This window comes from Eretmochelys imbricata, chromosome 10, assembly GCF_965152235.1.
Source record: "Eretmochelys imbricata isolate rEreImb1 chromosome 10, rEreImb1.hap1, whole genome shotgun sequence".
Classification (NCBI taxonomy): domain Eukaryota; kingdom Metazoa; phylum Chordata; order Testudines; family Cheloniidae; genus Eretmochelys; species Eretmochelys imbricata.
Genome location: NC_135581.1, coordinates 83,303,115 through 83,316,147, shown reverse-complemented (window position 1 = coordinate 83,316,147; position 13,033 = coordinate 83,303,115).

Below are 13,033 nucleotides of genomic sequence, written 5' to 3'. Positions count from 1 at the left end.
GTTTATTTTATACCCTACTGAATGCCCCTTGCAGACTGCAGCCCTGCTCTGCAGAAAGAAAAGGAGGACTTGTGGAATGCAGGTCAGAACTCCTGTAAGGAGTTAATAAGCAATCTAGTTAGATATGCATTAGATTCTGTTTTGTTTAAATGACTGATAAAATAAGCTGTCCTGAATGGAATGTAGATTCCTGTTTTTGTGTCTTTTTGTAACTTAAGGTTTTGCCTAGAGGGATTCTCTATGGTTTGAATCTGATTACCCTGTAAGGTATTTACCATCCTGATTTTACAGAGGTGATTCTTTTAATTTTTCTTTAATTAAAATTCTTCTTTTAAGAACCTGATGGCTTTTTCATTGTTCTTAAGATCCAAGGGTTTGTGTCTGTGTTCACCTATGCAAATTGATGAGGATTTTTATCAAGCCTTCCCCAGGAAAGGGGGTGTAGTGCTTGGGGGGATATTTTGGGAGGGAGACGTTTCCAAGCGGGCACTTCCCCTGTTCTTTGTGTAACACTTTGGTGGTGGCAGCATTTAACCTAAGCTGGTAAGAATAAGCTTAGGGGGGTCTTTCGTGCAGGTCCCCACATCTGTACCCTAGAGTTCAGAGTGGGGAAGGGACCTTGCATGTCCTAGTGCAGCAGGGCCTGAGTGTGGGCAGGGTGTACCTCTGAAACTGCGCCACCAGTCATTATCCTCGGGGAGCAAGGGCTGCTGCAGCCTCAGGACTGTAGTAGCAGCCGTGGAGAGGTGGGTTCCTTGCCTGTGTTCCCACTTCCAGATCCTGCCAGCTCTAAGTCCAGCTACTCCAGGTACGTTGGTACCAAGGCAGGATTTAACCCTTAGTGCAGTGGTGGCTTTGTTCCCCTGCTGCCCCCAAATTCACTCTAAGCAGAGTTTCCCTGTAATAGCAGAGGACAAAGCCATTCTGTCCTGCTGCATAGAGTGACTTGCACAGATTACTCTAACTTTCTTACCTTCACTTTAAATTTTCCCTACAACAATTACAATGTATTTAGGATATTATTATAGAAAACAACAGTTACCAGCCCCAAATTCCCCTCAGTGCTCTCCCCTCACATCCCCTCTCCCCCCACCCCACCCCCTCAAATTTCCCCCCCCTCCATGCTCCTTCCCCAGCTCTTTAAAATATCTGGACATCAGTTCTGATTTGCTGCATACCATACAGGAGGGGAAATAAAGCTAGCACCCAAAGAAAATGTCTCCCGCGTGTGCTCATTATTCTCATCAGCTGCCTCATTCAGAGAGCTGACAAAGAGCTCCTCGATTTAGCAGACAATCGCCCTGAGTTAGCAACCAGTAAAGAACAATGCTCCTTTTCCATAGTATTACCATTCCCGTCCCTCGCAAATAACTTAATTTGGGAAATTTCAAACTTGTTGGATCAGTGAGAGATAGAAAGAAAATGAATCTGAGACAGGCGGGGGAAGCCTTTAGCTCTGAGAGGTAATGAATTGTTTTTGGAAGGGTGGGTGATGGGGAGAAAGGCTGGTGTTGTTTAGGCATATGGAACCTCTTTGGAGCCAGAGCTATGTGGCCAGCCACAGACCCAACTGGTAACTCAGAGCTGGAATGCTATCACGACAGGAGAAGTTCTCCCATCAGCGTAGTTAACCCACCTTCCCAAGAGGCAATAGCTAGGTCAACAGAATTCTTCCATCAACCTAGCACTGTCTACACCAGGGATTAGGTTAACTACATCCCTCAGGAGTATGGATTTTTCACACCCCTGAGTGACATAGCTGGGTTGGTTTAACTTTTGGGTGTAGACCTGGCCTAAGTGCATTTTACAACAAGCTCCTGTTGGATGTTGGTTTCTTTGCCATTGGGTGTGGGGTGGGTAGGGAAGTAGGTTAGTACATGTGATCACGAGTTTTACAGATGGAGAAATTGTGGCTGAGGGGTTAGAGAGCTGCCCAGGGCCACAACAAAGGTTAGGGTCGCAGCTGGGATTACAACCCCGAGTATTCAACCGTGCCTCTCTCTAGTCCTAGAGTGAAATCTTGGCCCCCTGAAGTCCAGGGGAACTTTGCTATTAATATCAATGAGGCCAGAACGTCACCCAGGGTGACTCACCAGTTCCTACCTAGAGACTGGGGAGGGAATTACTGACCGTAAATTTGCAGGTCTCTCTTTGTCTCGTGATTGTGTGCATGCAACTGTGTGCGCGCCTTCTTGTATGTTCTTAAATATTTGTTCCCTAAATTGTTTGGAAATATTTTTTGAATTGCTTGTTCCCCTCCCCTATGTGTGGTTTATAAAAAACAGCAGCAGATTCCCCACTGGGATGTTGCCTTTTTGGGAGGTAGAAACATTATATTAAACAAATGGATGTGAAGGGAGCGCTTTCCCAAGCAAACTAACCAGGCGAATAGCATGAGTTCGGTCTCCAGACTGTGTCCTGTTTTCACCGTTCAGACAGTGGTGGCAGGTACTCCCGTCAGAACAGTGGCACTCCAGTGAATGAAGCAGGAGGGATGAGTGTGCGCACAAATGACTCGGCCAGCTCACTGACCTGCAGGTGGCATTTGGTCAGCACACCCCTCATTATAACCAGGGCTACTTACAAGTGTCCATTATTTAGCTCAAAGGAAACAGTAATTTTCATAAATATTCGTTCCTAAGTACAGCAGAGCGTATTTTCTAAATCAGCTTCTATACTGTGCTCCCAGCCTCCCGCTGCTCTCCTCTTGCATCGCATCACATCACATTACTACTTAGTGGTGACTGCGCCTTTCCTGATGCAATATGATGCTACACCTACAAATACGCGTTCCTGGTGAGTACTGGGTATTTCCAATTTAAGGCATCCAGAGTCTGGACATAAGCAATAGGGCTCTCAATACAGGTGCACACCAGTACTGTAAGACTCGTGTTAATGTGCACAGATTACTTCCACAGGCAATGATGTACCTGGGGACGGCTCTTGCAGAATGTGGGGAGTACTGCATACACACAGAGACCAAGCAAAACAGGCAAAAAGGCACTAAACAAGAACCGGTGTACCATCAAACAGACACACAATACACAGCACAGTAACGGCTGCTGCCTCTCAAGAAAAGACACTGCTCAGAGACCAGGCCACCCATCAAAATGTAATAAACTCAGGTAAGGCAGCATCTGCTGTGACCTATACACTTTTCACAGCCACGTGTGCAAAAGCACTTGCAGCAAATGTTGCAGGGTCTTCCCAAACTGCACTGGAACTTTGTGAGGACAGACTTCATTATTATTATTAAGAGCTGAAAAAATTCTGTTCATAGCCATGTGTCCTCCCCACTGGGGGCAAATGGGCTGGTACTGTCACTTCAAGACAACACTTGAGACACCCACCCCCCACCCACCCCGCCAACTGCTAGGCAAGGCCTCGATCCAGCAAATATGTGCTAATAGGTACAGTTCATCTCAGGTGTCAGCAGAACCACTGAGGGTAGTAAGCACTGCACCCAGTAGTGTGAGTCAGGCCCTCTGCTATGATATCTTACAACCGCTGTATTTCCCCAAAGGCAAAACAAAGGCAGCCCCTGTGTTATTCACAGCATGAAGCCATTGCCACTGTGTAACTACTCACTGATGAAATACTGCTCTGAAATGCATCAGCTTTTCTGTGTGAAGAATTGGGGGTGATCAGGTCAGGGCTTCCCTGCCAATATTCTCACACCTTCCTCTAGGCAGACTGCTCGCCCCCCCAGCTGCCAGCTACCTCGCTTTCAAAGTCCTCGCAATGATGCTGCTCATACTCTAAGGATGGGAGAGCACATAACAAAAGTGGCTAGAGAAGTCCAACGGAAAACATTGCTCAAAAAGAGCCCATCTGTGGGGATTTCTCTGGCTGTTTAATGTGTCACTCCCTCTTTTTAAGCTATTGAGTGGGCTTAAGCATTGTTTGGGTTAGGCCATAACCCACTTTTCTTTCAACAAGAAGAGAGCAAGCTTCTCTCTGCAGCTGTACATTGGGTGTTAGCACCAGACCTTGGCTTCCGAGGGCAAAGAAAGTGAAGCAGCGCATTCTGCAGGAAACAGAGAGGTTGAGACGTAGCCCATTCTTAGCATGAACCACTCGCAAGCAGACAGGATTACAAGGGCTGCCTCAGGCCTGCATGACAGACCACATGCCTAGAATTTGCTAGTGCTTGCTCTGCAATGGCTTGCTCTTTGATTGCTGTTGCTTGAAGAAATTGTACGGTAACAATGGCACAATGAAATATTTCTTTTTTTATAAGTGTCTGCGAGTCAAATTCTGACCTAAGTTATTGAAGTCCCAGGAGCAACCCTGGTGTAATGAAGATCAGAACCCAGTCTTGACTTTGGATTCCCTAGACTCCAAACTGCTCTCACAAATAACGACAGAATGTCCCTCCCTTTCAGCTCGTCACTTACCACAGGGAAGAAAAGGAAAGGGATCATTCATCTTCATGAGGCTATACCTGTATCTGCATTAGCCACAAAAGGACAGTGCAAACCACTGGACAGACATGATTCCCATTCCCCCTCCCCCCGTCCATAATGCAATCCCCCAGTAATGCTGAATGAGGTGAAAATGAGATTCGCTCTCTATGCCAAGATGACAGGTTCCTGCAGTAGATGCTTACTGATGCAATGAGAACATGACAATTTTGGGTAAATATCAGAACAAACTTCCTGACAGGGAATTAAATTGTGGGATAGACTTCCAAGGAAAGTGGAAGAATACTCTTTGCTTGGAATATTTTCAGCTTGATCAGAAAAGCACTGGAGAGTATAATGCAGGGAACAAACCTGCCTTGGAAGAAATCTTTTCCATCTCTTATTTTTGATTCTATATATTACTCAAAGGTACCAGAAAACCATTGCACAAATGCTGTGTAATGTACTCAGTAGAGAAATGCATGTCACATCTGGGTGTGACCTGACCCAAACCCCTCGATCTGAACTCCCCTAACCTTTGGGGAAGTTTGATTCTGGATTCAAACTTCATGGACTGGCCTCATCTCTAATGTGCTAACCTGTCAAATCAGGTCATGATTACAGTCTTTGTTTGTAGAAACAGGATTTTAAATCATCCACATGACAGATATAGTCCATCTCTTGCCAGACCTACTGTCTAGGTCAGAAACTCACCACTAGAACTAATGGTAAGCATATGAAATCATCTGATAGTCTGACTCCAGAAAGTCAACCCAGAGCCCAGCGGAAATAAAGACTCAGCTAAGGAACTAACATAGCTATTCTTTCCATCCATGTGGCATCACTTCTTTCTCTGAGGATGCAGGCCCTGCATTTCAGCCTGCCGGTAAGGGGAACCTCCCTTTTGGCACCTGAAATTGTCTAGACATAAATAACTTGCTAAGTAGACAATGAGAAGTGGTTTGTCAGAGCCTGCCAATGTGCCACATCAGCAAAGGCTTGCGGGTCTCAAGGTGCCAATGAATGCAGCTTATCCCTGAGAAGAGGCAGGACCACAAAGGGTAACTGGCTTTCCCCCATCTCGGTATCACCGTCCGTCACCAAATGGACTGGTATTTTTCCTGCTAAAGTCTGAATTCCGGAAAGAATGTATTGGTGGGGTTTAAAAACAAAATTAAACTTCAGATTGCTCACTTGCAACAGAAGATCTTTGTTCCTGACTGATCATGAGCAGGAGCTGCTGGGATAAGTCACAGCTGTAGTATGGATTGCCATCCTCACTCAAACTTGACAGGATAAAGAGGGGAGGAAAAGCGACAACTGAGCCTGTATGAGCTCTTGACATTCTTCCTTGGATTTACATTTTTAAGTGAAAGCTTCTACTTGAATTCCACTCTTTTGGATAAATATGAATTTTTAAAATGTGTTAAATACAGATTTGTGACAGGCCATGCAGCTGTGAGGGGTGAATGATCAGAACTGGCTTCCTAAACCCCTTTCATTCTAAAAGCGATACTCTTTATGAAAACAGGCTCATATTATTGCTCTCCCTCCCTAGCATCCAGGCACTTGTTTGTCTTATGCACCTATTGCATCTTATTAACCAGGACTGCAAGCTCTTTGGGGCAGGAACTGTCTTTTTACTAAGGTGGTGTACTGAAAACAGTGACTTAGCACTTTAAATTCTTTGGGGTTTTCCTGATCCTGCTTGCAGGCAGGGTGGCTCTGTAGGGAAGCATGCCATCAGAATCAGTGTGCAGACAGACGGCCTATGCTGAAGTGGGGTGAGCTGTGCCTTTCTGTACTAGGAAGCAGCCTGCTTTGTCTCTCTCTGTACAGTGCAGTCCTGATCCCTGTGTGGGGCCCCTAAGAGCTACTGCAATATAAATAGAAATAACTGACAATTAATTTGAAATTATATATTTTTCACTCAAGAATCACCCATGGCTACAGAAGTGTTAGACAATAGATACCTATTATTTATAAATATATGTATTGTTTATTGTGCAATAAATGCTGGTGCAGAAATAGCGTGTTTAGGCATGGGGATGCAAGCCACCATGGTCAGCTTCAGAAACTGCCCTGATCTGAAAGAACCACGTCCATTAGTAGTATGGCTTTATTATTTCTGTGAGTTGGCCATTAGATATCGAAAAGACCCATTAGCTCCTCCGGTCCTTCTCTTTGCTAGTTCAGGGAATTCACATGATTGTACGCAGTGAACATTGTTTTTCAAGATTTTCTTTTTAAAGCTGGTTTATTTAATTCCCACAGTGAGAACACCTCAATTAAATCAGGTTTTGTAGTTTAAAAGCCATTACAAATTGTCAGTTATGGAACAAGACACTACCAAACACCAATGTTCCACATTTTGATCATGTGTCACACATTTTGACTGCTGGTATCACACATTGTCAGGATTAAAGGCTGAGACTGAAGCTGCTTTCACTCTCCAGTGTGACTTTTCTATAAGGAGAAAATACTTTGGGTCTGAAGGGTTTAAAAACATTTCTTGCATATTTTAAAAGATTTAAATGTTTGCAATCAAGTGGAAAAAAGGGAAAAGAAATGCTTCCTCTCTCATCTCACGGACTTGACCTTGTCTGGATAAGGGAGAACTCACATCTCCACAAGTCCTGAGCATAAGCAAAACAGCTGACATTACAAGGGATGCAGCAATTGCACCTGCATAACTGAGGACAGGATGGTGTCCTCAGACCTTTAACAAAAACACTTACACAATAACAATCTAACGGAAACAGCTAATGAACAACACAGCCTTTCACCTGAGAAACTCAAAGCACTCACAGGGTCTGATTCTCATTTATACTAGTGCCCCTTTACACCACTTTGACAGCATAAAAGAGCCTTTATGTGGGTGTAAAAGTACTTTGTACTCACTTTGTGGCCTTTTTCCACTAAGTGCCATACTCACAGGCTCCACTTTTCTCCTATCCTAGAGGCTTTGGCCTCCCCAGTCTGGCACTGCAGGTACTTCTGTAATGAAGTAGGTCTGGAGTGATATTCCTGTCTTCTGCTGTGCTCAAGAGAACCAGCAGAATGCTTTACGTGACCCCGTTAACGGGGGAAGGAACGCTGATGTCCAGGGTAGGGAGGAATAATATGTCTACACAGCAATCCACAGCACCAAGTCTCAGAGGCCAGGCCAACTGGCTGAGGCTCACGCTACAGGGCTAAAAATAGCCACGAAGATGTTCCCCCTTGGACTGAAGCATCTATGCTGCTATTTGTAGCCCCCTAGCATTGGCCTGGGTCTGTCAACCCAGGCTCCGAGACTTGCTGCCATGGGTTTTGGTTCTGCTGTGTAGACGCACCCAAAAGATTCCACAGTAGGAGCTCCGGCCAAATGGCAGTTGAAGGAAAACAGGGGACAGGGGGTGTACCCAAGGGAACGTGAAGTGAGGCAGAGGGGAGGAGGAGAAGGGGGTAAAGGGAAGGAAAACAGAGGAAATAAAGGCTGGAAAGGACAAGAAAACAGCTGTTGGAGTGTAATAGGGCACATCACTTCCCGCATGTCCCCTCAAGACCTGGTGTGGCTCTGTAGAAGCCTTTTTCAGTTTCAGTTTCTCTCAGAACTCTTTAATAGGCTCCCCACAGGCAAACACCATCCCTGCCCGGGGCTGGTTTAACGACAGACTGTTGACAACAACGTCCAAAGTCCCAAAATAAAGTCCATCACTCCAACCCCAAAGTTCCTACTCAGCTCCAGCATCTTCAGCCAGTCCTGGAGCGCATCTCCTCTCTCGGCCTGCTCTCCCGCAGCAGCCACTCCCAGCCCTTTCTAGCTAAAGCCCAGCCTTCTTCAGCTCTCTCTCAGGCCACCCCTATACTGCGTGTGTACGCACACCTGCGCTAGCTCAAGAACAACAAGCAGCGTCGCTGTAGGAGCACGGGCAGTGGCAGCTCGGCTGAGAACATACCCAGTGGTTTCAGGCATCCTTGTTCTCGGCATGACTCAGCCATGCCTCTGCTGCCATTACCCACGCCAATGCAGCTATGCTGCTCTTCACACTCGCGCTCACTCAACTGGAGAGTGTGAGGACGCTGGGTCACACCCTGAGCTCGTAGTGTAAACGGAGCCTCACAGGTCAAGAGGTAAACACCTTCTGCTGTTCCCCTGGCTACTCAGAGTCTCCTGCAGGAGCCTTCTGCTCTCTGCAGCCTCTGTGACAGCGTCCTCCAGCAGCACCGTTACCTCCCTGGGCTGAGCAAAGACCAGTGGATAGTCACCTTCCTCTGCTGGTGTTTCCCCTTTGTAAGGCTCAGGTGCCTGCCCTTAAACCCTTTGGGGCAGCAAGTAATGAGTCACTGGACCTGCTCTCTTTTAAAGGGGCCAGTCAGCACGTGACAAGGAGCATAAGCATTTTAAGAGCCTGGCATTGCAGAGAGTCCCAGGTCTGTTGACTATTGATGGCTAGCAGCAGAGGACCTCTGAGCTGCAACAGGAGACTAGTTCTCAAATAAACTGCTCCCTTGGCACAAGGTAACAGAGAGAAAGTCAGGAATGAACAGAATATGACAGTGAAATGTGAGTGCATACAGTTGTTTAGCAAGAAGTATATTTGGCATTAGACTGAATTTTACTGGACTGTAAGTTTAGTTGAAGTTTCTGTAAGTATCAGTTTAAACAATATTTAGTTATCAAGTTTCTGAAAATACAAATCTTAAATTGAATTTTGGTAAGTAGCAATTAAGATCCAAGTTTAGATACTAGCTCTTGAAGACAAGTAAGGTAATAAAACTTACGTAGCCCGTAGTTACTTCTTTAAAAATAGCTCTGGGGAGATCATAGAATCATCATAGAAGATTAGGGTTGGAAGAGACCTCATGGGGTCATCTAGTCCAACCCCCTGCTCAAAGTGGGACCAACCCCAACTAAATCATCCCAGCCAGGGGTTTGTCAAGCCGGGCCTTAAAAACCTCCAAGGATGGAGATTCCACCACCTCCCTAGGTTACCCATTCCAGTGCTTCATCACCCCTCCTAGTGAAATAGTGTTTCCTAATATCCAATCTAAACCTCCACCACTGCCACTTGAGACCATTGCTCCTTGTTCTGTCATCTGCCACCACTGAGAACAGCCGAGCTCCATCCTCTTTGGAACCCCCCTTCAGGTAGTTGAAGGCTGCTATCAAATCCGCCCTTGTGCTTCTCTTCTCCAGACTAAATTAAGCCCAGTTCCCTCAGCCTCTCCTCGTAAATCATGTGCCCCAGCCCCCTAATCATTTTCGTTGTCCTCCACTGGACTCTCTCCAATTTGTCCACATCCTTTCTGTAGTGGAGGGCCCAAAACAGGATGCAATACTCCAGATGTGGCCTCCTCAGTGCTGAATAGAGGGGAATAATCTCTTCCCTCAATCTGCTGGCAATGATCCTACTAATGCAGCCCAATATGCCATTAGCCTTCTTGGCAACAAGGGCACACTGCTGACTCATATCCAGCTTCTCGTCCACTGTAATCCCCAGGTCCTTTTCTGCAGAACTGCCGCTTCGCCGGTCGGTCCTCAGCCTGTAGCGGTGCATGGGATTCTTCCGTCCTAAGTGCAGGACTCTGCACTCGTCCTTGTTGAACTTCATCAGATTTCTTTTGGCCCAATCCTCTAATTTGTCTAGATGGGGTGGTCCAGTAGACAGGACTCTGGACTGGATTTCCACAAACCTACTCTGAAACCTGTCACAAACCTCACTTCTCTATTTCTGGGTCTGCTATTAGCTTGCTCAATGACCTTGTCAGGTCACTTACATCGCTCTGGACCTTAATTTCCCCAAGAAGGCTAATGCTAATTTTCTTTTGACATTTACAAAGTGCTAGATAAGAGCTAAATGCCATTAAAAAGAGTGAATCATAGAATCATAGAATAACAGAGTTGGAAGGGACCTCTGGAGGCCATCTAGTCCAACCCCCTGCCCAGAGCAGGACCAATCCCAACTAAATCATCCCAGCCAGGGCTTTGTCAAGCCTGACCTTAAAAACTTCTAAGGAAGGGGATTCCACCACCTCCCTAGGTAACGCATTCCAGTGTTTCACCACCCTCCTAGTGAAAAAGTTTTTCCTAATATCCAACCTAAATCTCCCCCACTGCAACTTGAGACCATTACTCCTTGTCCTTGCATCTGCTATCACTGAGAATAGTCTAGATCCATCCTCTTTGGATCCACCTTTCAGGTAGTTATAAGCAGCTATCAAATCCCCTCTCATTCTTCTCTTCCGTAGACTAAACAATCCCAGTTCCCTCAGCCTCTCCTCATAAGTCATTTGTTCCAGACCCCTAATCATTTTTGTTGCCCTTCGCTGGACTCTCTCCAATTTCTCCACATCCTTCTTGTAGTGTGGGGCCCAAAACTGGACACAGTACTCCAGATGAGGCCTCACCAATGTCGAATAGAGGGGAACGATCACGTCCCTCAATCTGCTGGCAATGCCCCTACTTATACACCCCAAAATGCCATTGGCCTTCTTGGCAACAAGGGCACACTGTTGACTCATATCCAGCTTCTCATCCACTGTCACCTCTAGGTCCTTCTCTGCAGAACTGCTGCCGAGCCATTCGGTCCCTAGTATGTAGCGGTGCATTGGATTCTTCCGTCCTAAGTGCAGGACTCTGCACTGGTCCTTGTTGAACCTCATCAGATTTCTTTTGGCCCAATCCTCCTGTTTGTCTAGGTCCCTCTGTATCCTATCCCTACCCTCCAGCGTATCTACCACTCCTCCCAGTTTAGTGTCATCTGCAAACTTGCTGAGGGTGCAATCGACACCATCCTCCAGATCATTAATGAAGATACTGAACAAAACCGGCCCCAGGACCGACCCTTGGGGCACTCCGCTAGATACCGACTGCCAACTAGACATGGAGCCATTGATCACTACCTGTTGAGCCCGACAATCTAGACAACTTTCTACCCACCTTGTAGTGCATCCATCCAGCCCATACTTCTTTAACTTGCTGACAAGAATACTGTGGGAGACCGTGTCAAAAGCTTTGCTAAAGTCGAGGAATAACACATGGACCTATTCGAAGTGAATAGAAGGAGAAGCTGAACCACAGAGACATTCTGCATTAACCCACTTATTCCAATTCACACTTGTTACCCAAACTGGGTAATCTGACGCTGAAAATTAGCAGGGTCAATAGAAATATATCTGCTATCCACGGGTAAGTGAGCGCACACAAATCCAGAAGAATCTAATCGAAAGAGTAACCATTTACAAAAATGTTAATGCCCTAGGAGTAATTTTATGGTCTGCTGTGCTTTTGATATGCATTAGTAACTATAATGTTGCTGGAAGTTACTCTTGAAGAGGAAAATATACTAATTCACGTACAGCTTCGCTGAGGAATTCTTCAGTCACTGCATATGCACGGCTCCACAGAGAGATTAACAGTGTCAGGCAGAACTACTGCCAAATGCATGCCAAGCATGACTGAATATGAAAGGTCCATAGTCTTCCCACCCTGCTCATCTCAGAGCATCCTATAGAACCCAGGTACTGGAGGTGGACTATCAGTGATATGTAGCATTTACTGTATTTCAATCTGTGATCACTCAGGAATACAAATACAACAGACTCTGATAATACAACACTGACAGATTTTACACCTGTATAAGTCAGGAAGCTGAAAATTATGGTTCCAACAGAACTATAACTGGGACACATTACACATCCATATGAACACAGGTAAGCCATTGCCATATTCCATATTGCCATATGGATACATACAAACACTGTATGTATCCATCATACCTTGGAACTCCCTGACCTTTTGCTTCTAAAATTTCAAGTATAATGTTGCATTTTATATTATTTATTTTGCATTGAATGTTTACAGTCTATATATCAATAACAACACAACTATTAATCTGCAATGCCTCTGGAGTCATTGCTCTAGACACAGTACTAATCACTATATAAATGCAAAAGCCTGTTTTTATATAGAGCCTCAGCCTGGTCTTCCTTTTTGCACTTACAGATGAGGACATGTGCAGATCTCACTGCCTGGTTGACAAGTGCAATCAGATATTTAGATTTACATCTGCAAAAAGGAAAGCTGGATTGTAAAAATCAGACCCAAAGTATAACAAATGTTTGGCAGTCTCAAGAACTGCACATATAATACTTTTATGGAACAATTCATCAATGAATTGCATACCAACTATCAGAGCATCTAATCAGATTTACTCAGGAACAAAGTGTAAAATATAAAATAAGTAGGTTTAACATTGCACTTGTTGCCCTCGGGCGCTGGAATTATTCCATCATTCTGTACATGGGGTGTAACAAAAACATCATCAGATTCTGATGAAAACAGATTGCTCTAGCTCAAGGGCATAAAATACAGCATGTTTTGATGGTATTTAAAATGTGAAAATAGAGCTAAATAACTTCCCAAGGTCAGCTGTTTCTGGTCTTCTTGCCATTTTTAAAAACACGTTGTGTTCTGTTTGTGTCTGTTTCAGATTTATAAAATATGCAATACTCAACACTGTGGTCCACTTTTACACACTTTGCATATGTAAATAAAGTTAGATATGTAAAGTATACGTACATTTATGGTAGTGAAAGTCTATTTGTGTCTCTAGAGCCTGAGCCCTGTGTCTTTCTGCGTGCTT